This window comes from Gadus macrocephalus, chromosome 11, assembly GCF_031168955.1.
Source record: "Gadus macrocephalus chromosome 11, ASM3116895v1".
Classification (NCBI taxonomy): Eukaryota; Metazoa; Chordata; class Actinopteri; order Gadiformes; family Gadidae; genus Gadus; species Gadus macrocephalus.
The window spans coordinates 1633360-1655666 of NC_082392.1; the positions used below are offsets into that span (position 1 = coordinate 1633360).

At 46.2% G+C, this 22307-nt stretch overlaps 1 long non-coding RNA gene across 3 annotated transcripts; it reads left to right on the top strand.

The window, feature by feature from the left end:
* Nucleotides 1-11342: 11342 nt before the first annotated feature.
* On the top strand, nucleotides 11343-14592 carry LOC132468071 (uncharacterized). Of its 3 annotated transcripts, XR_009528158.1 has the most exons (6): nucleotides 11343-11452; nucleotides 12094-12162; nucleotides 12242-12395; nucleotides 12511-12701; nucleotides 12869-12957; nucleotides 13326-14592. It is a non-coding gene; the product is annotated as an uncharacterized LOC132468071 (long non-coding RNA). The 3 variants fall into 3 exon arrangements; XR_009528156.1 differs by lacking the exon at nucleotides 12511-12701 and having other exon boundaries at nucleotides 13326-14586; XR_009528157.1 differs by lacking the exon at nucleotides 12511-12701 and having other exon boundaries at nucleotides 11348-11452; nucleotides 12091-12162; nucleotides 13326-14587.
* Nucleotides 14593-22307: the final 7715 nt, after the last annotated feature.

Here is a 22307-nt window from a genome sequence, read left to right on the forward strand (position 1 = left end):
GCCTAAAGTGAAGGGGGGACCTCACTAACCACCACCAATATGTAGCACCCACTTGGGTGATGCACGGCAGCCAATCGGCGCCAGAACGCTCGCTTGAGGTGGAGAGTTAGGGATGAGGCGGAGAGTGATGGAAAAGAACATTTAAAAACTATCAACCATATTTAAACACTCGATCACATGTAAACACTATCGACCACATTTAAACACTAGCGACCACATTTAAACACTAGCGACCACATTTAAACACTAGCGACCACATTTAAACATGTAAATCCTTTCAACCACATTTAAACATGTAAACCCCTCTCGACCACATTTAAACTATCGGGGGGGGGGGGGGGGGGGGGGGGGGGGGATGTCCACTGGATCCTGCAGGCCGCTGGGACATGCTTTTCCCCGCATGTCCCAGCCCGCCCGCTGGCTGGCGGGCGGGCTGGAAAAGTGAGCGACATGCAGGCCAAGCTGCAGTCGCTAAAGAGCCGCGACCGGACGGCGAAGGAGGAGACCCGGGAGCTCCGGGGCGCCGCGGCCTCCGCCCAGCAGGGGGGGTGTTACGTGCAGATCTGCTCCATGTTTTGCAGGGCTCCTGGAGCTCCTCCTGGAGCCCCTCCTTCCAGTTCATGTCTGAGATCTTCGCCGTCAGGTCCCCGTTGATCTTCTCACCGATGTCTCTGTGCGGGGAAGCGGATCCACGACGTCGGACGCGGCCTCGTTGACTCCCTCCTCGTTTGCCTCCCCCTCCTTCTCCTCGCCCTCATTCCTGCTGGAGCCTCTGGAGGGGGCTGGCGCACTCTGCCCTTGCATCTGAGGGGGGGGGGGGGATGTCCAGTCCACTGCAAAGCTTAGCAAATTTGTGGAGGGGAACTGGTTTGCCAACCATCTCTCTTTCCACAAAGACGACATCCCGCCTCTCTGAGGCACCTAGAGGCAGACGCTACGGGCTAAGAACTAAGGGCGAAGGGCAAAGGACCAAGGGCGAAGGACCAAGGGCGAAGGACCAAGGGCGAAGGGCGACTAAATCATGGCAAAATCTCAGGAGCTGTTCTTTAGTGAGTTGATCAACCAACCCCTCTGAGGGTGCACTAATAAAGTCATCGATAGCCGCCATACTAGATAACTTCAATAACCAAGCATAAATAACAAAATACACCAATCACTTTTACCCAAGGTTTCAACTTACATCAGTACGCCGCCGCCCCCCCCCCCCCCCCCCCCCCCCCCCCCCCCCCCCAACACTACAGCTGACAAATCCACCAGCTGTAGAAAACAAAGCTAGGACCCTGGACACGTTACAACTGTGCCCATAAAGCAGTCACCAAAGCAACTTTACAAATCAATCACTGCTGAGCACAGTGAGCAAGCCTCCGAGTGCAAATGATCATCTAAGCAAGCCCCCTGGTATCTGCCTAACCTTAAACTAACCCTAATGGTCTTCTGAGGCGTGCCGGGCTCGAGGCTTCTTTAAAACAAAGCTTTGTTAACCTCAGCCATGTGGCCAAGGCCCTGAAATGCTCACCCCCACCAGAGAACACGTCTCCACCCAGGATTACCTCGAAAATAAAAAAGGCAAAATAAAAACCGTACCGATGGAAGGACAGATTGCTCTGCCCAGCTGGTACACTCCCTAACTAACCAGGGGGGGGATCACTCACAACTTAAAATCATAGCACTCAGACTCAATACTCGCCAAACTCACCATGAAAAGAAGCTGCTCATAGCCACACGGCCAAACACCACCAAAACATACCAAGTTACTCTGTCTAGGGGAAAATTAGAAATAGTTAACTCTGCAAAACTGATCCAGATCTATCCCGGACGAGCCCCCAATATGTTACGACCCGGCTTGAGGGAAGTAACATGAAGTCGACAAACAAGGATTAAATATACGAAAAACCGGGTTTATCGTTACAAAAGGTTAAAACCGACTGGTGAATGAGGACCATGCTGCTGGCCCTGGCTAGAGAGTGAGTGAGTGAAGCCTCCCAGGCTTTAAAGGCAACAGCAGGTGGCAGGTAACGAGGAGAAGGAGGGGCTCCAGGAGGAGCTCCAGGAGGAGCTCCAGGAGGAGCTCCAGGAGGAGCTCCAGGAGGAGCTCCAGGAGGAGCTCCAGGAGGAGCTCCAGGAACCTGCAAAACATGGAGCAGATCTGCACGTAACAGATGGGCAACAATTAGAAAAAAATATATATAAGTTGCCGTACAGTAGGTGGGTATCATGTGTCACATTATTGCTAAAATGATTCGTGTTAATTTATAACAACGTTTAATTCATTTGCCGATGCGCTATACATAACGTTATAAAATATAATAAATACAAAAAGGATTTACTACATTAGCCCCCGTGACACGTAACAGTTTCACAGGGGCTTTTAGACACTGCGGTCAAGTGAGCCGCCATTCGTTCATCCGCGGTTAAACCAGCCGTCACACAAAATCTTCGTGAGCCTTTACTCTAAACAGCCTTTGGGTGGTATCTCGCAACGTTTTCAAAATAAAACCCTTCACCTACGTGTGTAGATATATAGAACACTAGCTGTCTTACGGCGGCGTCTAGAATGTCAGCACTTGCGGACATCTTGCCAGTCAGCTGCTCACCCATAACATTGTGTTGGTAGTGGTACTGTATGTCATGGGTGGATTACTGCACGGGCACACCGGGCACATGCCCAGGGGCCCCCAAGGGCTCAGGGGGGCCCTTGGGCCCCCCTGAGCCGCCCCACAAGTTACTAACAGTAGGGTCCAGGGCCCCACAAGTTGCTAACAGTGGGGTCCAGGGCCCCACAAGTTACTAACAGTGGGGTCCAGGACCCCACAAGTTGCTAACAGTGGGGTCCAGGACCCCACAAGTTACTAACAGTGGGGTCCAGGGTCCCACAAGTTACTAACAGTGGGGCCCAGGGCCCCACAAGTTACTAACAGTGGGGTCCAGGGCCCCACAAGTTACTAACAGTGGGGTGCAGGGCCCCACAAGTTACTAACAGTGGGGTCCAGGGCCCCACAAGTTACTAACAGTGAGGCCCAGGGCCCCACAAGTGACTAAGAGTGGGGCCCAGGGCCCCACTCTTAGTCACTGAAGTAGACTGAGCCGCCCCACAAGTTACTTACAGTGGGGCCCATCTTTTTATTAATTTATTTACTCAGTAATAATAGGCCTACTATTGCTGTTTTCGCTTGAATTTTTGTATTTCTCCACTGATTGCTTCGACAATGCAACATTAAAAGTTACTAACAGTGGGGCCCAGGGCCCCCAAGTTACTAACAGTGGGGCCCAGGGCCCACTTTTAATGTTGCATTGTCGAAGCAATCAGCAGAGAAATACAAAAATTCAAGCGAAAACAGCAATAGTAGGCCTATTACAACTGAGTAAATAAATTAATAAAAAGATCACTAGGGGGCACTATTTCCGTTTGTGAATTTGAACGAACAAGTCACTGTCATTTAAACATGGAGCAACGGCGAACTCTAAGTGGAGCGTTGAAGCAATTAATTTATTCAGTTCAGATCATTTAACAAGCCTGGAGATGATGCAACCCCAAAAGGACTGCTACGAATTATACTCGATTGTGGACTGCAATCTATGTTGCCAAATGTGTATGTAGCGCTACGGCTTTTTCTGACTCTGCCCGTCAGTAATTGCGAAGGGGAGCGGTCATTCTCTCTTCTGTCCAGGATAAAAAATGTTTGATGATATCGTGGAGGATTTTGCACGGAACAGAGCCCGGAAAAAATACATTTCATAGGTGAAATGCATTACTGTCAATTAATGTAAGGAACTGTTCGTATTGAGTTGCTTTAAGTTGTTTTTATTTGTGGTTGAAAGCGGTGCATTCGAAATTCGTTCAAATTGCCAGAAATTGCATCGATTATGTATTTTTTTTATCCTGTTTTGGTTAAATAAAGATGCATTTATTTGTAATCATTATTGTGTAGTTGCCTTTCCTGTGCTACAAATCCTGCTGAGTTGCAGGTATAGGCCAATGACTTATTATCGCCAATAAGTTTGTGTGTATTCTGGGTGCGTGTGTTTATGTTGGTAGGGGGGGGGGGGGATGTAACTACATCTCTGACGTTTATAACAAAACAAACCGTTTGAAAATGTAGCAAGGTGGTTAAGGTTATTTAAAAAGTACATGTACCACTACCAAGTCAACACAGTGTTATGGGTGAACAGCTGACTGTGCCAAGTTGGCCGCCAGTGCGGACCTTCGACTCCATTGGCCAGCAGAATATGCATGTGTACGTTTTTCAAATGACATTTTCTCAAAATCTATACAGTAAAATCAAATGGTTCCTTGAGGTCAAGTAGTCAGTACAACAGTTAGTATGGTCATATCAGTCAGTGCCTGAACTTATGTGACATTCGGTCTATAGCCCACTTCAAATTGCTGACATAATGCAAATTTGCAAAGGCGAGAATATGCATGTGTACGTTTTTCAAATGACATTTTCTCAAAATCTATACAGTAAAATCACATGGTTCCTCGTGTACAAGTAGTCAGTACGACAGATAGTAAGGTAATATCAGTCAGTGCCTGAACTTATGTGAAATTCGGTCTATAGCTCACCTCAAAGTGCTGACATAATGCAATTTGCTAAGGCGAGAATATGCATGTGTACGTTTTTCAAATGACATTTTCTCTAAATCTATAGGGTGGATTGCCCTAATGTGGGACATTTTTTGCTTTTCGGACTTCTGTAGAATATTACGATGTGAAGGCAACACATTAAAGGCACCCAGTGCAACTTTCGAGGCTTAAAAATAAACATTCAATTTCTAGTCTTTTTTACACGTAGTAAGTTTCAATAACTCCATACCATTACATACCGACATTCAAGCAGCAAAGATGAGATGTCGTTGTGTGGTGAGAACTGATAGAAAATCGATAACAACAACAATGCCGCCATTTTCTTTATTTTTTGTAACCTACAATAAATAAAGCAGGCTTCCAGTCAATGGAAAAATGGCTTCTCCCCACCGGCGATTGTTGTTGTTTACGATTTTCTATCAGTTCTCACCACACAACGACGTCTCATCTTTGCTCCTTGAATGTCGATATGTAATGGTATGGAGTTATTGAAACTTACTACGTGTAAAAAAGACTAGAAATTGAATGTTTATTTTTCATTGAATGTTTACATAAAGTTGCACTGGGTGCCTTTAAATCCACATCCAATACCTTTTTTAGGAAACCCTCAGGGGGTGTCCTAATCAAATCAAAAGAGAAAATCCAGATAACACATTTGTAAAAGAAATTATAAAGATATCAGTGCTCTTAGTGGCAAACTGTCTGAGAAAATGTGCCGCTTCCTAATGTGGGACAGTCATTTGCCTAATGTGGGACACCTAAGCTTTAGTGGGTGTGGCTCTTCCCCAAACAAATGAATGTTAGCGAAACTAGGGGGAAACCAAAGCTGTAGTGTCATGTGATCAAAATAATTGAACCTTTGAACTGTCCAGTCATAAATAAGGGTGGGAAAATCATCAAACAGGAAGTACCTGCAGTGAATGCTACCACAACGTCAGTGACATACAGTTTTGACCAAATTAGAGTCCCTTAGTGTCCCATTAATGTCCCTTGCCCTTAATATATCTGTAGTAATAAAGTATTTTAATACTGCAAAAGATCACTAAGAACATATAAATAACCATTACTGTTGCATGAACCCTGCTCCACCACACATTCTTGACTGGGTTGAAGTTTTACAACTGTCCCACATTAGGCTCACTAGTTCTTAATTGATTTCAGCTGCGTCTCCCCCGCCTCTCCTCATAAAGCGCCCCCACCGTGACGGATGTTAATCGTTTATTTTGCGTTGGATCGCGTGGGCTGAACAATCCGGACATCGTGGCCACCAACGTGGACCCCCGCCACCGGGACACACGCAGTGAGTAACGCGGGTAACTTCCTTCATGAGCACTGCACATACACTCTCCCCATCTCCTCCTGTCGTCTGTTCTCGCACCTCTATTGTACATGTTTTACCGCTGGAGGTTAATGTGGATTTGCTGATGGAAGCGGTAGTTTGTGTTGAGTGGTTTATCTATGGGATCGACTGACTAACTAACGCTACAGCACCGACCACCACACTGGGAAGTGTCCTCTGCTCACTGTGGAAGCAGCATGGAAGAACTGCAGCAACTCTGATGGAAACGAGGACCTTCACGCTGTTGAACACAAACTGTTCTAGGCCTACTACAAACCGAGGCGGTCCCACTCGGTTAAAGATCTCGTGGTCAATGCGGCAGACCGCTGGACCTGGACCTTCTGCAGATACTTCACTGCCCTCAGGAATCCACGGATAACTTGAAACATGTCCGACTCCACATGTACGAAAAATCCAGGATGGAAACTTGTGGAAGGAAGAAAGGGGTCTGTTTTTGCTCAACCCATAACCCCACTGAGCCCTTCTGTGGAAACCTGTCTGACTGACCCTACTGACTGGGGGCCTGTTGATGTGTGTTTGGTTGGTAGAAGGTTTGCTGCTTGTGATCTGCAAGGTGGTCCTGGGTTAGATGCGGTGTCTGACTTGCACACCACTCTCCCAATTCTATTCTTCTCTTTACTACTTTTCTACTTTCAATACACTTGCTGCTGCTGCTGCTGCTGCTGTTGACCGCCGGTCGTGCAGTGTGGTTTTTATTCGCGTATGTTCTGTGGACTTTGCATTTGTATTTTAATGAACATGTTTACTGCCTGTTAGACCTCGGATTGGCAAACCTAAACTCCTTCAATGGCAAAATGTAGATGCAAATTAAATGCCAAAATTAACATTTCAATATTCGTTTTGCGTATTTCACCAATAGCTTCGGAACTAGACGGACCTCGTATATAATTTGCTCTTCAAATATGCGGTCAGGCGCCCCTCCGTTATATAACGTTTTCTGCCCCGTACGAAATAGACCAATAGCAACCCTTTAGGCTATCTAATGTGAGGTTGGATATACGCAACATCTAGAGGTGTTTCAACAACAAAGATGGAAGTTGGCGAACTAAAGACTGTATATGGTCACTAAAAGAACGAACGACTACTAGCCTACTCAATGATTTTGAGGAATATGTATTTCTGCATCACCCGGGCCGTTCCAATCCAATGCTATGATTAGTCGAGGCCTATCCTATAGCATAGCATCGTCCCATTTTAGATCGCGCCCTTTAGACACGCCCCTTGGTAATTGAACAAGGCACTTCAACGCAGAGGATCCAGAAGGATTTCACAACGAGTCCATTGGAAGATATCGAGGAACATGAACATCACCAATGAAGGAGAGTAACGTTTCCACTTGTTATAGGAATTTAGTGAAGCACTAAATAGTTAATAATAATGATAAAATGTGGTCACCATTTATTGACTTTTTGGGTAAGACTTGCTTTACTAATATAACCGCGTTAAAACCGCATTCCATTTACTTTTCTTGTGTAGTTTCCCACTATTCATTAAATGTTTTATAGAAGTAAAAAAGTAATCAATAGAACTATACACATTTGTACAACAATTAATCATTATACAGGATTTGAACATTTTCTATTCGAGCTCATGCTTCATAATATTTCCAAGGATTGCAGCGTACCAAATGATTTATGAACAGTCGTTTTTGTTCAGGAGCGGATTGTACTCCCAGAGGCTTCAACAGAGCGGGTCTGGAGCTGGGAGCTGCAGGTGGATGTTGGCCAGGAGCCGTTCAGTCCATACAGGAACAGACGGGTGAGCCGTGGAACTGCACATCCTATAAACTCCTCCTTGGCGTGGTCAAACGGTTCAGAATAAAACTGGAATTCAGTCATTGGTTGTGATTGGCTTGTTAGCCAAGCGTTCTCAGCCTTAGGACTAGTGTCCTTATGAAGATTAGATGTGTGGCTGGGGTTGGGAGTTTATAGGAAATGATACTTCTCAAGAACGCACAGAATGGGAGAAGATAAGCTATTGACATCTGAGTGAGCGAGGACAAAAAAAAATCTCCAGTGTTTAAATAGATTTTGTCTTGTTTCAGTAGAGGTGATGGCGGCGGTCGTCTGGAGGTGCTCGTCTGGAGGTCCGTGGCGGTCGTCGGGAGGTGCTCGCCGTGAGGTCCATGGCGGTCGTCTGGAGGCGCTCGCTGCAGGTGGAGGGAAGGCCGGGAGCCGTGCAGCCCAACGGATGCAGAACGGTGAGACACGGAACTGAACAGCTGCACATTTTTTCTAGGCTTGGTGAATTGTTTAGAATTAAAACTGACATGCAGCCACAGCAACTCTGAGGTGTTCTGAAAAATGTCAGATGCATTCTCAGCCACTAGGACCAGCTCCAGGATGTAGGCTAGGTGTGTGTGGCTGGCTGTTGGGTTAAATAATACCTCACTCAAGACTGCTCAGTAGGGCATCATTGAGATCTGTGGGAGCTAAAGCAGAGGAGGAGTTGATTATCTGCATCATGTACGGGGAGAAATGTGCAGTGTGCAAATGGAACGTGTCATTCGCCTTTCAGAACGACTGAGGCGGAGGTCCTGGAGGCAGAGGCCAGCCTGGAGGCGGCGGTGGCCTGGAGGTCCTGGAGGCGTCCAACCTGGAAGGGGCGGCATGGAGGGCCAGGTGGCGGCTCCTCATCCAGTAAAGTTAAACTCATCTTCAGTGCATCCATGATGAAAGGGGAGAAATGTTCCAGTGTGCAACTGGAACTTGTGTCTCACATTTCAGAAGGGCCTGGAGGCGGCCAACCTGGAAGGCCTGGAGACGGCCGAGGTCCTGGAGACGGCCGAGGTCCTGGAGGCAACGGCGGTCCTGGAGGCAACGGCGGGCCTGGAGGTGGAGGTAATCTGCAGGTCCTGGAGTCGGCGGTTGGGTCCGGCCTGGAGGCGGTGGTGGAGACCCAACCTGGAGGGCCTGGAGGCGGCGGTGGTGGAGACGGATGCAGAACGGTGAGACAAGGAACTGCACAGCTGCACATTTTTTCTAGGCTTGGTGAATTGTTTAGAATTAAAACTTTGACATGCAGCCACAGCAACTCTGAGGTGTTCTGAAAAATGTCAGATGCATTCTCAGCCACTAGGACCAGCTCCAGGATGTAGGCTAGGTGTGTGTGGCTGGCTGTTGGGTTAAATAATACCTCACTCAAGACTGCTCAGTAGGGCATCATTGAGATCTGTGGGAGCTAAAGCAGAGGAGGAGTTGATTATCTGCATCATGTACGGGGAGAAATGTGCAGTGTGCAAATGGAACGTGTCATTCGCCTTTCAGAACGACTGAGGCGGAGGTCCTGGAGGCAGAGGCCAGCCTGGAGGCGGCGGTGGCCTGGAGGTCCTGGAGGCGTCCAACCTGGAAGGGGCGGCATGGAGGGCCAGGTGGCGGCTCCTCATCCAGTAAAGTTAAACTCATCTTCAGTGCATCCATGATGAAAGGGGAGAAATGTTCCAGTGTGCAACTGGAACTTGTGTCTCACATTTCAGAAGGGCCTGGAGGCGGCCAACCTGGAAGGCCTGGAGACGGCCGAGGTCCTGGAGACGGCCGAGGTCCTGGAGGCAACGGCGGTCCTGGAGGCAACGGCGGGCCTGGAGGTGGAGGTAATCTGCAGGTCCTGGAGTCGGCGGTTGGGTCCGGCCTGGAGGCGGTGGTGGAGACCCAACCTGGAGGGCCTGGAGGCGGCGGTGGTGGAGACGGATGCAGAATGGTGAGACAAGGAACTGCACAGCTGCACATTTTTTCTAGGCTTGGTGAATTGTTTAGAATTAAAACTTTGACATGCAGCCACAGCAACTCTGAGGTGTTCTGAAAAATGTCAGATGCATTCTCAGCCACTAGGACCAGCTCCAGGATGTAGGCTAGGTGTGTGTGGCTGGCTGTTGGGTTAAATAATACCTCACTCAAGACTGCTCAGTAGGGCATCATTGAGATCTGTGGGAGCTAAAGCAGAGGAGGAGTTGATTATCTGCATCATGTACGGGGAGAAATGTGCAGTGTGCAAATGGAACGTGTCATTCGCCTTTCAGAACGACTGAGGCGGAGGTCCTGGAGGCAGAGGCCAGCCTGGAGGCGGCGGTGGCCTGGAGGTCCTGGAGGCGTCCAACCTGGAAGGGGCGGCATGGAGGGCCAGGTGGCGGCTCCTCATCCAGTAAAGTTAAACTCATCTTCAGTGCATCCATGATGAAAGGGGAGAAATGTTCCAGTGTGCAACTGGAACTTGTGTCTCACATTTCAGAAGGGCCTGGAGGCGGCCAACCTGGAAGGCCTGGAGACGGCCGAGGTCCTGGAGACGGCCGAGGTCCTGGAGGCAACGGCGGTCCTGGAGGCAACGGCGGGCCTGGAGGTGGAGGTAATCTGCAGGTCCTGGAGTCGGCGGTTGGGTCCGGCCTGGAGGCGGTGGTGGAGACCCAACCTGGAGGGCCTGGAGGCGGCGGTGGTGGAGACGGATGCAGAACGGTGAGACAAGGAACTGCACAGCTGCACATTTTTTCTAGGCTTGGTGAATTGTTTAGAATTAAAACTTTGACATGCAGCCACAGCAACTCTGAGGTGTTCTGAAAAATGTCAGATGCATTCTCAGCCACTAGGACCAGCTCCAGGATGTAGGCTAGGTGTGTGTGGCTGGCTGTTGGGTTAAATAATACCTCACTCAAGACTGCTCAGTAGGGCATCAGTGAGATCTGTGGGAGCTAAAGCAGAGGAGGAGTTGATTATCTGCATCATGTACGGGGAGAAATGTGCAGTGTGCATATGGAACGTGTCATTCGCCTTTCAGAAGGACTGAGGCGGAGGTCCTGGAGGCAGAGGCCAGCCTGGAGGCGGCGGTGGCCTGGAGGTCCTGGAGGCGTCCAACCTGGAAGGCCTGGAGACGGCCGAGGTCCTGGAGGCAACGGCGGGCCTGGAGGTGGAGGTAATCTGCAGGTCCTGGAGTCGGTGGGCCTGGAGGCGGCGGTTGGGTCCAACCTGGAGGGCCTGGAGGCGGTGGTTGGGACCAACCTGGAGGGCCTGGAGGCGGTGGTTGGGACCAACCTGGAGGGCCTGGAGGCGGTGGTTGGGACCAACCTGGAGGGCCTGGAGGCGGTGGTTGGGACCAACCTGGAGGTCCCGGCGGTGGCGTCCACCTGGCGGCGGTCAGCCTGGAGGGCCCGGCGGCGGCGGCGTCCTGGAGGGCCCGGCGGCGGCGGCGTCCTGGAGGGCCCGGCGGCGGCGGCGTCCTGGAGGGCCCGGAGTCGGCGGCGTCCTGGAGGGCCCGGAGTCGGCGGCTCCTCATCCAGTAAAGCTAAACTCTTCTCCAGTGCATCATGAACGGGGAGGAATGTCCGGGGTGCAAATAGAACGTGTGTCACATTTCAGAAGAAATGAGGCGATGTTGTGGAGGTCCAGGCGGTCGGCCCGGTGGAGGTCCAGGCGGTTGGCCTGGAGGAGACGGTCCCGGCGGTGGAGGACGGCTGGGGGATCCGGCGGTGGAGGTCCGAAGGTGGCTCGTGATTAGACCAACCAGCTCCTCATCCATGGAAGGTAAGCTCTGTCTCCAGGTCAATCTGATCAACGAGGAAATCAAAGAGCGTAGCCATGAATTGTGGTATCGCCATGTGGGGACTAATGTTTAACTCGAGTAACTGCAATTGAAAAGGCGGTTGTATGTATTATTGCGAACTGAAACCCTCACCGTAGACCCCCCCCTCCCACCTTGACTAATACATTGTCTGGGGGAAACACTGAACCGGGTTGTATCACTTAGTAGTAGGGATCGACCGATATATCGGTCGGCCGATATTATCGGCCGATATTCGCGTTTTTTACGTGTATCGGTATCGGCCGATACGCGGCTGATTTTTGCCGATTATTTTTACTTGTTCTACCTCACCTGTTTTTAATATTTGTTAAATATTGTTCATCTACTTGTTCTTACTTGTTCTACTTCACCTGTTTTTACTATTTGTTAAATATTGTTTTTTATATTGAAGTTCAATAAATGTTTCTTTAAAAAAAAAAAAAAACGTCTCAAGAAAGTCGGTATCGGCGTATCGGCTAAGGCTGATGAAAAAAATATCGGTATCGGCCCTAAAAAAACGGTATCGGTCGATCCCTACTTAGTAGTGAGTACACTAGGGTAGCTGGGTCATCTCCAAATGGTAACTGAGTGTTTGCTCCAGCAGGATTGAAGGAGTCACTGGGGATGAAGATCACTGCTCAGGGGCTGACGACCACTCATCTTTCCGGAGAAGGTACATAAATCTACAGCTGATGTGATTAAAGTTCTGCAGTTCAGATCCGCTGATAAATGGTCCCATACCGTATCCACAGCGTCCTCATGGTGCAGGCGGTCAAACCTCCACCTCTTTGAAGAGACCAAGCAGCTTGATGACTGACTGGTTCTTTATACTCAAGACCTCGTCCAGGAGCAGAGGACGGACCTAAGGCCCGCAGCGCAGCCGACTAGAGACTCCATGTGGAACCGGTAAGATACTGGATTCACCATCTTGAAGACATTTTCATTTATTCAACAAGGTTAGTTTTGTTTGGCGGGTATGTTGCTTTGATACTAGGGGCTTCTTCTGTAACAAACTTTCTAGAGAATAAGATCTGACTTCAGCCAATCAGCGGGATGTCCTTGAACAAGAGCCAATGGCTGAAGGTGCTCAAACGCATTCTTTTGACTCGCTCCTCTACTATTGCTGTAATCAAGCTGGATGGCTATTTTGCTCCTTCTACTGACAAAATCAAGTCTGCCACCTGGTGGCTGATGAGGGCGTAGCAACTCGGGGTACATTGGAAACATGATAAGAGCCTGTTTTTGATGGTTGGATCGTACACCTAAATGTTTTTACATCAAAATATCGCCGAACCCCATGTTTGACAATGCTTGTTATCATCCTTTCTATGTTTAGCTTTGATTTATCCTTACCTTTTCTTGTGACCCATTCCCCTTAGGTTCAATTAAGTTGACCTCTCCTTCAGGCGACTTAAAGGGAGACCAGATGTGCGGCAGCTGGGTGTCATGGTGCAGAGACCCAACGCTGGTAAATATTTACTTCCTCCTTGAACAGACCTAACGCGTCAAACGGCAATTATATAATCCCTCCTGATCTTTATAAAGGTCTGAAGACAAGTCTTTTCTGTGAACATCTCCACTGACTAGTGTGCTCTTTATTCAATTAAAGTTAATTAAATGCAGTAACTCCAATGCACCTGGAGGCTCGTATTGAATTTTTTTGAAACCTGGTTCTCCAGCACTAGGACTGTTGAGGTAAATAAATGCTTGTTTTTTCGCTAATTTAAGTCTATGAAATCAAATGCTGATTGAGACCAGATGGGGCTGTTCCTGCATTTATAGACATTTGATTGCCCTTGACACTGATTCTACTTTTTGCATCAATTTACTTCACAGTACTGAACTACACCAGTGTGTCCTACTCCCATAAACCCTGAGGATCCCTGGATGGCTACACCAGCACATTAATCCACACCCAACATCAACACACAGTGCACACTCTATAGAGCTCGTAAGTCCGCCCCTTGCGGCGGGACCTCGTGAGATCGTAAGATATGACTGGGTTTCAATGGAAAGAAAGTAATTATTTTCTCCATTTTATGTTGCACCACATTTTGGGGGAAGAATGTTTGAATCAATCTTTGTCATTTATTTCTGTACTCCACATCTGTAATCCCAGCTGTTGTATTTTAACACGGTAGCTGGGAACCCTCTTTATAGGGAGCGACTAGAGGGACGAGGCTGGAACCAAACCTGAGCCTGGATCTTAACCTTCTTTCTAAACCTAATGCCGCAATTTAACCGCAAATAAAGTGAGGCCTAAAGTAACTTTACTCTCTTACCTAAACTTGCTTGCCTAAACTCGCTTGTCTAAACTCGCTTGCATAAAACCTAAACTCGCTTGCATAAAACCTGAACTTGCTTGGCTAAACTTGCGTCGCTTGCCTAATACCTGAACTTGCTTGCCTAAACTCGCTTGCCTAATGCCTGAACTCGCTTGCCTGAACTCGCTTGCCTGAACTCGCTTGCCTGAACTCGCTTGCATAAAACCTAAACTTGCTTGCCTAAACTCGCTTGCCTGAACTCGCTTGCATAAAACCTAAACTCGCTTGCCTGAACTCGCTTGCATAAAACCTAAACTCGCTTGTCCAAACACGTTACACAAAGTTAACCATCCATAATCTTTAACCCAAACCAGACTTGTCCCTGGGTCGCTCCACTTTAATTTAGAAGTTTCTTCTTTTACCTCATCTGCGTTTTGAGTTTCATTCTTTGAGGGCTTGAAGTGCTTTGGAGGATATTTGAACCTTTGTTTTCCGCATCAATAAGCATGCTTTATCTTTACCCATTTTGTTTTGGATTGCATTTCTATGTGTAATCCGGCCAAATGTTCAGTGTCCTTACATGTAATGTCTATGGTCTGACGATAATCTGACCTCTTCATGAAGCAGAATGTGTGAATGTTGTCCCGTGAGCTCCAGGCACTCTGTGGGCCTTTCAACGTTTCTTGAGAGTGAAATTCATTTTTGTGCCATTTTCATGTGTTCCTGAGTATTTCAGACCTGTGGTGTTTCACATGAGACATTAATGGGAACTTTTCTTTTTCTGCCTGCATACGTAATGCCTGCATTAGTAGGGTGATCACTGTTGATCCCAATATTGATCATTAACCACCTTGGGATTACAAATCATGTAATTTATGAGCATATTTCAAATGCCTCCAAATATCAGATTGTGTAAAAACGAATGAAATGTAACCTGCTTGATTTAAAGAAAATAAAACATCCAAATATTATAAACCTGGTTTGTGTTGCTCTCTTACCATGTGGAAATGAGCAGATAGATATGTTTAGCTCTGATTTGCTGCCTCCTTCTGGTGTGGTGCTGGGATTTGTTTAATATACTATTATCATTTCCAGGATAAGTTAATAACCTAGTATACTTACTTACTTAGGCCTTTACGTTCCCAAAGGAACATAGGCCATCGACAAAACCCCTCCATCCTCTCCTGTCTTGGGCACTCCGCTCCAGTTGAGGCCAGGACAGCCCTTCTTTCTTCATTTCCTGTTCTGTGGTTCTTCTCCAGGTGGTTCTCGGTCTTCCTCTTGCCCTGTGGGTTCCAGGTTAGGGCTTTCTTCGTGACTTCTGTCTTCTGAGTGTATGTTCTATCCACTTCCATTTCCTCCTCCGGATTTGGGTTTCTATTGTTTCTTGTTTGAGTTCCCACAGGTTGGGGTTTGAGATGGTGTTAGGCCAGTAGATTCCCAGGAGGCGTCTGAGGCACCGGTTGGTGAAAGTCTGCAGCTTATTGAGTATGTTAGTGGTGGTCTTCCAGGTTTCAGAGCCAGAAGGGTGGACTTGACGTTTGAGTTGAAGATTTGTAGTTTGGTCTTGAGTGACAGGTTTTTCATCTTCCAGATATTGTTGAGCATGTTGAATGTTGCCCTTGCCTTTCCAATTCTGGCTCGGACGTCCTCCTCTGTACCACCATCCACAGAAATGATAGTCCCCAGGTATGTGAAGCTGGCTACTTCCTCTAGTTGGTTTTGGTTCATGGTTATGAGTGTTGTTGCTGTTAATTCTCATTACTTTGGTTTTTGATGAGTTAGTTTTGAGCCCGAGCAGAGCAGCGGTATCCTCTAGCTTGCCTGATTTTTTTTTTCCTGCATCTGTTGAGGTGTGTGAGCCAGTAGTGCCAGGTCATCAGCAAAATCCAGATCTTCTAGCTGCTCTGTCAGGCTCCACTGTATGCCAGTTTGGCTATTGCAGGTTACTTGTATCATGATCCAGTCTACGCAGAGGAGGAAGAGAAGTGGAGAGAGCAAGCACCCTTGCCGCTCACCAGTCAGGACCTCAAAAGGCTCAGATATGCATCCTTCATGGAGGACTTGGCATCGCACCCCTTGGTAGGTGCCTAGTATAGCCTACCCGGAAAAGAAGGGATATGATGGCCAGGGCAGGCTGTTTCGGTGTAAGTGAAATCCGCGAGCTGCTGATCATGTGAGAGAAGGTTATGTAGTCACATTAAAAAATACCTTGAAAGATGGTAGGCCTACGATCTACGAGAGACGCAGAGGAACTTTCCTTATGAGGCTTTTGTCGGGATAAAAAACAAGTGCTCAGCAAAATGAACAATAAGTTGACGTTTTTGCACTTGTAAATAGTTAATTTCATTTGTAGCCTTTACTCAGACGTGAGCTCATTCTTGCGTGCGGGTGTCCGGCTTGGCCGTGTAAAAAGGCCTATACATCATCCTGCCCAACAATATGGGCAGGATCTAGACCAAGCTCTCCTAATCGGGTCAGCAATAGCCGGGTTTCAATGCCCAGAATCTGAGTTTGAATGCTACTGAATTAATGGAATGTTGCATTTTTTGTTTTACATCATAGATTCTAAATTGCGCGCCAATCATTGAAACCTTATGCGGAATCAGATAGTCGGCTCTTTGCTGCACATTAAGATAAATGTAGTCGTCACACAAGCTATTTTTGTAATTATTTCAGGGGGGAAAATGCCTTGAAAAAATGTAGTAGTGCGTTCAGGATAAGGACTAATGTAGCATGTGTCAGCCTAGGCCTAATCAATTGTGTTTTAATATATGTAGCATTCATATTATTGCGGTCTAATCTTTTCGTAGGCTATTCTGTTGATGGCCTTGATGGGGAGATATTTTAACGCTTTTTAACCCCATTTTCCTGCATCATTCCTGCGTCGCCCCCTCCTACGGAGCCCATTTCAGCACCGTGTCGTGTAGACGGTTACAATCCTACGAACGTCGTGAGTGCAGTGAACGCGCGTTCGAAGCGCTCCAAAGAAATTTACGATGGCTTGCAAGATCCATCGTGAGAATGATCGTACGAGCATCGTTATCGGGAAACGGAGCCCTGATGCCCATGATCCTCTGTTGGTGCTTACATTGATAGATAGATTTTGGCTCTTATTATGAATATTCATGACATGCAAACATCTCGCCTCTGCTAGGCTAACAGCACTGTCCGTAACACACGCACAAACACAGGACAGGAACACACACACACGGCCACGGTGGAGAGGTCATCTCTCTTATGACGTCACAATGAGCTGCATGACGTTGGAATTTTTTTCTAAGAATCTTTAAGGTTTGCATGTCTACTGTTGCACACATATTGAAAAACGCTTCTGAACAAAAGACATCGCTCGACGATTTCCGTCTGATTATTAATAAGCTTATTCTGTCTGTGTTGTTTCTGCAAGGAACGAACGGAAAACAAAGGTATGTTACAGTCACTTAACGAAAAAAAATTAATGATTTACTAGGGAACGGGCTGTTAAATAGGATTCATTTGTTGAGTTTATAGGCTCTGTCGTATGTGTCCGATCGTTTATCTGACGCATCGTTTCATAACGCGGCCCTCAAGTCGGACAAGTCGTTTTATTTTTCCCATCACATTTAATCGGTCACATAATGCAAAATTGCATTATGTCAGCACTTTGAAGTGGGCTATAGACCGAATGTCACATAAGTTCAGGCACTGACTGATATGACCATACTAACTGTTGTACCGACTACTTGTACACAAGGAACCATTAGATTTTACTGTATAGATTTTGAGAAAATGTCACGGACTGATATGACCATACTAACTGTTGTACTGACTACTTGTACACAAAGAACCATGTGATTTTACTGTATAGATTTAGAGAAAATGTCATTTGAAAAACGTAAACATGCATATTCTCGCCTTTGCAAATTGCATTATGTCAGCAATTTGAAGTGGGCTATAGACCGAATGTCATAAGTTCAGGCACTGACTGATATGACCATACTAACTGTTGTACTGACTACTTGACCACAAGGAACCATTTGATTTTACTGTATCGATTTTGAGAAAATGTCATTTGAAAAACGTACACATGCATATTCTGCTGGCCAATGGAGTCGAAGGTCCGCACTGGCGGCCAACTTGCCACAGTCAGCTGCTCACCCATAATACTGTGTTGACTTGGTAGTGGTACATGTACTTTTTAAATAACCTTAACCACCTTGCTACATTTTCAAACGGTTTGTTTTGTTATAAACGTCAGATGTAGTTACGGCATTTTTTGCGTTTCCACCGCGAAAACATGGTATCTGGTACCTGAAGTGGCTGCTTTTTCTAGTACCGCCTCGCTCTAGGTTCCAAGCGAGCTGAGCCGATGCTAAAAGGTGACGTCGGCAGACGGCCGGCCACTGATTGGCCAGAGTGTGACGAAGTCACGAGAGCGACATGGCAACCATGCTGGTAACAGCCATAGCAGCGCCGCAGCCAACATATTCCACTTCTTCAACATGCCAGCTAATAATACGAAGACGAATACCATCGCATCGATGTCCTCCATTGTTGTTATGTGGGTTCTGTCCATGTGTGGGTTGCGTAGGTGTTGTTTGCGTCGCGTACAAAAATACGTCACGGCCCTTTCGCGCAGCCGACCCCGCCCACGTCCAGGAGGTACTATTTGCGGTGGAAAAGGACCCGTGCTGCTACCGTGTCGAGTCGTGTCGAGTCGAGCTACATGTGCGGTGGAAAAGCGGCAAAAGTCCCAGCGAGCCAAGTCCCAGCCAACAAGTCCCAGCCAATCAGGGATCAGTTCCCTCATGAATATTCACGAGCTTCCCGCTACCACCCTGCAAAAAAAATAAATCGCTACCCGCCCTGGGCCTATATTACAGTAATTTTCATCAAGATAAAAAAGAGATGCATAATAATGAAATATAAATATATTGAAATAATGATATAGATTTAAAAAATATCAGTAACTTTAACGTTATAGATAATAATAAAATGTACGCAGCATATGCCTATGATGCAAACATAAAATAAAATTAAATAGCATAACCTCCGAGGTAAATTCCGAGATTATTTATATATTTATTGATGATTTTATTGCCAGGGACAGTACACCTCCATCCACACTTTAGTCCTCACTTAAATGGGAATGTGTTAGAGTATATGCAGGTAAGTCATGACATATTTGCATAAGAATTGCATTAAAATGCTAGTTTTCCCATTCGCACATTGTATTGAAAATGTAATTTGGAACAGAAGCAGCTGAGCGTATAAATGTACAAAATCGACAGTTGTTTTCCTACTCACTAGATGGCAGTAAAGAACCAGGGTCCAAGTCGATAGAGAGCCTATTAGATTAACCTGGCCGTAATGCAGTCAGTCAATGGGTTTTCCATGGTAAAATCTGGTATAATACCCCCTGTCTAAAGTCTTTCACATAGATAGGCAACATAAGATATGACAACTTGATTTATCGAATTTTAATTGAACCAGCCATCCTTCCATTAATTAAATGACTTGATCGGCATATTCATCAGGCTGTAAGATATTACATATTGGTTTTCCCTTCAATTTATAACTCATTTAATTACCACCTCAGGTCAACTGCAGTGTGTCTATGCTTAAGTCCACCCATCCCTCCTCTTAACGGTGGAATCATGTAAGACAAAGACGGAGACTGATCCCACGTCCATCGAGAATCCTCAGGAAACTAACATCGGGGTGGAATACTCGATCGTAAAGGATTCAAAGGCCAGTCTAAGAGGTAAGGACACAAGCAAGCCCACAGTACTCAGCCGTGCTGCGCGCCGCTCAACAGTTGAATCGTCTCCAAAATCGATGTTGACAGCTGGAACTAATATCATTATATGGACTTTAATTTTGACAAGATCAGACACATGGCCTACAGCCTTTAAAAACAAAAGCTCAGAACCTTGCATCCAATATTTAGGTCGTCAATAGTGGATGCATGATAATAAAATTGTGCTACTTAAATTGAGTAACGCCAAATTAAGAAATTGTAACTAACAATAATCCATCTCTCAGTTTTAAAAGCCTTAAAAAGTCTTGCCTCTGCTATTGGCTCTCTCCTAATCCATGTTGACAAAAGCCAGCACATAGTCCACCTAACAGTCTTGGCACCCTGCCTCGCCATTTTATAAACATCTTGTTCTCCAACATAACCTCTCTATATTACATCTTGTTCCCTAACTTAACCACTCTATATTGCAACGTGTTCCCTAACATAACCACGCTATATTACCACGTGTTCCCTAACATAACCACTCTGTATTACAACTTGTTCCCTAACAGGACCACTCGCTATATTTCTACTCTTATGACAAGAAGAGATGGGGTATGTTACAAGCAGAAATTAATATTTGTGAATGAATGAATATTTCATCTATATTTTCAGGTGATAATTTGGATGCTTTTAAACATATTTGGAATGATCTATCTATGTTCTAAAAAACCCTCTGTGTGTCTCAACCCTGATTATTCTTAGATCTGGTGGGTTGCTTGTGTATTGGTCCTGAGTGAGATGATCTGCTAACACAAAGCTGTCAGCTCCCTGGGAGGTGTGTGTGTGTGTGTGTGTGTGTGTGTGTGTGTGTGTGTGTGTGTGTGTGTGTGTGTGTGTGTGTGTGTGTGTGTGTGTGTGTGTGTGTGTGTGTGTGCGTGTGCGCGCGCGCGCGCGTGCGGGGGCCGTATAATCTCCTTAATGCATCCGAGGTGAAGCACTTCGCTGTGATGCATGGCTTTGGCTGGAAAACCTAAATAAACTGACAGCTAATATGCGTGTCAAGATTTGTGTTCAACAGAGAATAGTCATAGTCACACACACACACACACACACACACACAAATAGACAAACATGCAAATGTGCGCACGCACACATGGATTCATACACGTCTCCACACACATCTGCACGCACACACATACAAACACATACATACACATAGACATATCCACACATTCATATATTAATATGCATATTATGCACACACACAAACAAATTCACCTATGCACACATTCATTAATCATAACGCATATGCACACACATAGGAGTAGAGAGAACATTTATCTCTACAGCGAATGCACCTGCTCATTTGAATCAGCCAGAAGTGCAGTATTGATTTTCTGCTGTAGCTTATTGATGGAAAATTACCGTGACATAATGAAATGCCTCCAGATTCCCTCATTTCTTATCTTGTATCTGTGTGCTGTTAGTTTTGACGATGGCCATGTGTTTATTGCTTAGATTTGTGTCATCTGTCATTGTGAGCACAACACTTATCCGATCCTCTGAGCATTTGTATCCTCACCCTTTCAGGAGACCAAAAGCTGGAGACTCACCGACCACAGAGCCCACTCAACTCAGCACTTAGTTACTCAAACAGTATGTCCCTGACTGTTAAGGTTAATTGGAGAAACGACTCTTGGCTGTGGGAATCGCTTCACGATAAAGACGGAGACCCAATACATATTGTCATCAGGGTAGTGGCCAGGTCTGGCCAGGGTCCAAGCTTGGACTAGATCCTCATGCAGTGTATCAGTGCGGTGCTTTTAGTGAAATTACATTACTGGTTGGAACCAGGGTAGCAAAGGGCATGACCCGATATAGTCATGGCAATGTCATTCAATGTCGTTTTCCCGGTACATCATTAGGCTGCCACTGAATCAAATATTGTTTGTGGTTTTGTTTATACTCCTTGGTCTAACGGACGACTGCTGTACCCGGGTTGAAGATGCTTAATGTGTACTATTAGCGTAAAAAACAGAAGTACACTTTTTGGTCACCATTTTACAAACTAACGAAGGCAATAGATAACGACACGCTACATTTCAACCACAGGTAGTAGTTATCCTTACTTATGCAACAAAATAGTTAAATACCGGATCCTGATTGGTCAATAACGTTTCACAAGGGTGTGCTTGATTCCTCAACGATCGGTCTGCCTTTTATCAGTTCAAATGGGCTATAAATTAAACCTTATTGTGGGTAATCCAAACGACACATGCTACAGATAGGCCCCATAATAGTACGCCATCTGGATACTTTTCGTGTACTTTTCTTTATGATTTCAGACATGCTATTCTCACATACTATATTGTACCCTAGCAGGCATCTCTAGAGGCAGCCCTGCTCCTTTTCCCAGGGGTCCTGGGAAAAGAAGAGCAATGGTCACATGTCACCCAATGCGGTTCCTGATTGGTTGTTGCTAATTGCCAGTGTTCATTGTTATGCATTAAAGATGAATATAGTAACTTAGCGGGATTCTGTTTGTCTCGCTTTGTTCAACTGGGATTAGCACAATTCCCACAGCCAATTGCTTTAACAATCTCAGCATCTGGTGGTGTCTGTGACCATCATTTTCAATTCAATTAGTCTGTTTGGAGAAGCAGCACATGTAACTGTCCCTGTTTACTGAAGGTGTTCAGTATGTTGACTTCCAGGCGTTTGATAGTCTCAACAGCAGGCAACGGCAGCAGGACAATGTATGCTTTAGTAATATTTCACATCTGGTACTGCAGTACTAATACCTGGCAAATTATAGTTTAAATTTGAGAG